Source organism: Benincasa hispida, chromosome 9 (genome assembly GCF_027475165.1).
Source record: "Benincasa hispida cultivar pf3 chromosome 9, pf3_genome.v1.1, whole genome shotgun sequence".
In the NCBI taxonomy this organism is placed as follows: Eukaryota; Viridiplantae; Streptophyta; class Magnoliopsida; order Cucurbitales; family Cucurbitaceae; genus Benincasa; species Benincasa hispida.
In genome coordinates, this window is record NC_143486.1 from 30,627,265 (window position 1) to 30,632,831 (window position 5,567).

Genomic DNA, 5,567 nt, shown 5'->3' on the forward strand with positions numbered 1-5,567 from the left:
TTGAATTAAGATTAACAATTCAATTTCAATTTATATAGTGAAAAAAAGTGCAAAGAAACTACTTTTAACAGTTGTTGAAGAATAAATTATTAAAAAATATTGAAATTAAATAAAATTAAAATCAATATATATATAAATAATCGTGTTATAAGTAATAAAAAATATATATTTTAAAGTTAATAATAAATTCGGGTTGGTTTGGGTTGATTTGAGTTATATTAAGTGAACCTATGAACCAACTGAACCCATACAATTTTCATTTATTTGAACCCAACCTAACCCAAATGAGTTGATAACCTAACCCAAACCGCACGGGTTGGGTTGGGTTGGGTTGATCGATTTTTTCAGGTCATCAAGTTTTTTGAACACCCCTAATGCAAATCATTATAAAAAATATGGATGAAATAGTGTAACAACCCAACTTTCTAGATGGGCAAAGGATCGTTACTATATGTATACATAAAACTCAAACGACTTTTTCGCAAAATCTGACTAAACTCAATAAAATTTCTAATGCAAAAACTCAAAGAATATAATTTCACTATTTGGAATACCCTTAACTTAAGTTTGAAATAAATTATTAAACAAATAAATAAACGAATACATAAATAAATAACCAAATAATAATAAGTGTTTGACCCCTAAACCAAGACATGTCAATTTAAGAAAATAAGTACATGATGTCAAGTCCCAAAGCTCGATCACGGATTCCTCTTGTCATTTGTCGTTTTGTCCTTTCCTTTACCTAAAGAAAATATAGATAAAAGAGTGAGTAAGAATACCTAGTAAGTGATTCACTATTGGGCCCACTAGGTGTACAGGTTAGTATCCCTGTCATGACAAAAGTGTGTATCCCAACACAGGCATAAGGGGCGAACCCGAAGGCACGCTTTCATAGGAAGCAACTTCGAAGAAACATAATAGCATAATTGTAGGTGGCGATCCCATGAGGACGCCGAAACATACTTAGGGGATGAACCCTGTCCAACAGGGGTGCTAACAGTCACCATCGGTCTACATGCAACACACATCATCCAAGTTCATATCAAACCATGATATAATATACTAGACATAGTAACATATCCCAACAGTGCATTCATCAATCAAACATAACATAAACACAAGTTTCTAAAACACCCTCAACAGTCCAACCATAACAAGTTATAGCAATTCCACCCATAAAAAATAGAATCATGCTTTCAGTGCAATTATAATCCTAACGTCAACTTGGGTTCAAGGGCGAACCGATAGTAAATCACTTACTTGATATTAAGCTCAATTAGCAAGCAATTTAACTTTATTAAAATCCTTGAATCTGGAATCAAACTTATAACATAAACCAAGTTTAGAATTGTCAACCTAGGCCTAATTCCAAATCACCCAAGTACCCAAATAATTACCAACTAGCTCTGAATAATCTTACGCAAAGTGTGGTTCAATTTGAATCCACTTCAACACTTCCAAATTAACACAACTTAAAGCAAAACCTCCAAAATTGATCCTCAACTCAAACGAATAGCAGCCTACGATCTCCAAAATCGAATCTAATCTTAAAACAATAAGATTTAGGTCATAAATTTATTGGGCAACAAAGAATCAACTTGGGACAGATCCAAAATGCCCAAAATCTTACCCCAAACCGAAAAATCCAACAAGATATGACCATAAACCGATGATAGAAGGGTTGCTTGCATCAATCTGGCAAACCAATTGTTGGGCTAGGCTGGCAGCGGCCAAATGCGTGAGAAAAGAGAGGAAGACAATGTAGAAAGGGCTCATGCAACTACCGTAGGGTTTGAAAAAGGAATTGATCGTGATTCGAGAGACGTGCGGACAACTGTCGGATGGCAACGAGGCTAACGAGTTGTGGCTGCTTGGGCTGGTTGAAGAGAAATCGAAAGAAGGGGATGGTGTGAACATGAAGAAGAGAGAAAGAAAATTCTCTTTTTCTCTTTTGTACACACTACGAGACCGACCTAATATATATAAATAAATTCCCTTTAAAAACCTTATCCTTTTTTCCTTAAAAGAAAATATAAATACACCTTTGTATATAGGAAAGTTCTTTTAAATAGAAAAATTCAAAAAATATTTACACTTTATAGCAAAAAGTTCCAAAAGTGTTTGTACTTCTGGAACTTTTTACTATAAAGTGTAAATATTTTTAAATATTTGTTTATATTTAAAAAGACCCCTTGTATATATTCCCCCTTTACTTCTTAAATTCCAATTTCAAATTAGACCCAAATATAATTAAATAATCATTTTTCTTTTTCTATAATTATTTACTGATCTTTTTTCCCCCAAAACTCCCCAATTCCCTCAAAACATCCCACAATAAAACTAAATCCAAAATTAATTTAAGTCCAAATCTCCAAATCACTTATCATATATTTTAAACCAAAAAATTAAATTCCATTTTTAATTTCCAACAATAATATTCCCAATTAACAAATTTAATTTATCTTAAAATTTTGGGACATTACATTCTTCTTCTCTTAAGAACTTTCATCCTCGAAAGTGCTAACCCTGGAAGAGCTCTGGGTACTGTGTCCTTAACTCGTCCTTTCATTCCCAAGTTGCTTCCTCAAACCGATGATTTTGCCATAAAATCTTCACTAGTGTTATCTCCCTATTGTGCAAGACTCCCACTTCCCTTTCAAGAATTTGAATCGACCTCTCTTCCTAACTTAGATTTTCATTCAATTGTAAGGGCTCAAAGTTTATCATATGGGATGGATCTGTCACATACTTCCTCAACATCAAGACATAGAAAACATTGTGAACAACAGAAAGAGAAGGTGGCAAGGCTAAATGATAAGCCATAAGGATGAACCATTCCAGGATCTCGACTGGCCCAATGAAACGTGGACTTAGCTTCCTCTTTCTCCTAAACCTTAGAACACCTTTCATAGGTGCCACTTCCAGGAATACCTTATCACCCCCTTCAAACTCCAAGTCTTTACACCAAACATTGACGTAGCTTTTCTGTCTACTCTGTGCTATTTGCATCCAAGCTCTAATTTTTTGTATTGTCTAAAATCTAACCAAGTACCCAACATTATTTGGAGGCTCTTCCAAAAGCTAGATGTAAAACGAGGGTCTCTGTCAGATACAATAGACACTGATACCCCGTGCAATCTTACCACCTTTTTCATATACAGTTGTGCCCACATATACAGTTATGCCCACTTATTCACTGAAAAGGTAGACCTTCCAGGAATAAAGTGCGCTAACTTAGTGAGTCTATCCATTACAACTCATATCACTGTATAACCTTTGGCTGTTCTTGACAAGCCTACAATGAAGTCTATAGACACATGCTCCCACTTCCATTTTGGTATACTCATGGGTTGCAACAAACCTGCCGACATTTGTCTATGGGCTTTCACTTGTTAACACACTAGAGATTTACTAAAAACTCAGTTATCTCCCTTTTCATGTCATACCACCAATAATACCATTTTAGGTCCTGATACATCTTGGTGCTGTCAGGATGTATCGAAAAATGGGAGCTATGAGCTTTTGTCAAAACCTCCTTCTTAAGATCACTATTTGTAGGTACATATAATCATCCCTGATATTGAAGACCATTATCTGGGGATATTGAGAATTCACTATCTCGTCCTGTCTCTACTTGACGAAATTTCTCAAAAAGGTAGGGATCACCTCGTTGAGCATCAATAATTCACCGTCTCAATGTTGGTTGTACTGTCAATTGTGCCAACTATGAAGTGACTTCCCCAATTACTACTGCAATCTCAGCTCGTTCAAAATCCTTGCATAGATGAGTCTGTCTAGAAATTAAAGCTGTTAAATAAGCTATTTTTCTACTCAGAGCATTTACCACTACATTCGTCTTACCTGGGTGATACAAAATCTCACAATCATAATCCTTCACCAACTCCAATCATCTGCCCTGCCTTATATTTAATCATCTTGAATGAAGAAGTACTTTAAACTCTTATGATCTGTGAAAATTTGTATCTTCTTTTCGTACAAATAGCATCTCTAGATCTTCAAAGCAAAAACCACTATTGTCAATTCTAAGTCATGAGTATGATAGTTTTATACATGGCTCTTCAACTGGCGGGAGGCATAAGCAACCACTTTATCGTGTTGCATAAGCACATGTCTCAACCCTTTTTTAGAAGCATCACTATAAATCACAAAACTTCTTAAACCATCTGGTATTGTAAGAACCAATGCAATTACAAGCTTCTACTTGAGATTCTGAAAAAACTGTCCTTGCAAGCTTAGGATAAAGGAATGGCTATGCGAGAGAAATCCTTTACAAACTGATGATAATAACCTGCTAATCCCAAAAAATTGTGCACTTCACTGATTGTGGTAGAACAAAGCCAACTCATAACTGCCTCGATCTTTGCAGAGTCCACCGAAACTCCATCCTTCGACACCACATGCCCAAGAAAGGACACTTGTCATAGCCATAATTTATACTTGGAGAATTTAACATACAACTTATTCTCTGATGACATAAATTTATTCCTTTTTATCTAACTCTAACGCTGCTCTAATTGCGCTCAAGTGCTTTACAATAAAGAGAATTTCTATGCGATACTACGTTTAAGTATATGCGTTGTTAATGATATGTTCGTAGTATGCGATGTAGTCGTGTGTGTCACAAGTTTCTTGCGCTGAAACCAAGTATAATTCCAACGCAAGTATCTCAGAATAATCTGAGGTCAAACACAGGGATTGTTTTCGTTAATGCGCTACTATTGTGATACATACGACCGATTTTTAACAATGAATAAAGAATTTGGGTTTATATAGAAATATAAATTGTGGTGAAAGTAAAAATGCGTTAATAAAATAAATCCTAAACTAATATGATACACGATACTAAGGTCGAGAACTGACTATGAAGTTGTACAAAGAATCGATATATGCGATGGCAAGTCTTTATGAATGAAGCAGAAAGAGAAAGAGTAAATAGTAAAAACATCACAAGTTTGTCAATTGCCTTACAGATGCAACTAAGGTTCCACTTTCCCTTGGCGTAACCTCTTAGTGATCGGCCTCGTTCCCATATCCCTATGGTGAAATAGGGATGAACGTGATGAATGAAAGGTTGTTTCCATCTCTGGAAATACTTCTTGTTATAGTTAACGCATTCTTCCAACCCTCTCTCGATAGGCAGAATGACATTTTCACTTTTGCTCTCACAAGTGAAGATGTCGTCGAGCATGCTTTAGCTAAAATTAATTATTTCCTTAACACAAATTAACTTACTTGCTTAATTCATTCTATTTACCCATGGGATTAAGAACACATCATGGAGAAAATGGATTATGGATGTACGGAAAGAGACAGAAAGATGATAATGGAAATTATCATAACATTTAATACTAAAATTAAGTGTCTGATACATGTTTGAATGAAAGAGTAAAGAAGATGGATACAGATGATGAAATAGAGATTAGAAACAAATACATAAAGAGTGTCAACGTCTTGACACAAATCCTGAACGGAGGTTGTGCTTGCCGGCGTGTGGAAGTAGTGGAGAGGAAAGCCTCCCTCTCAGGCTTACTTTCCCGGTAGAA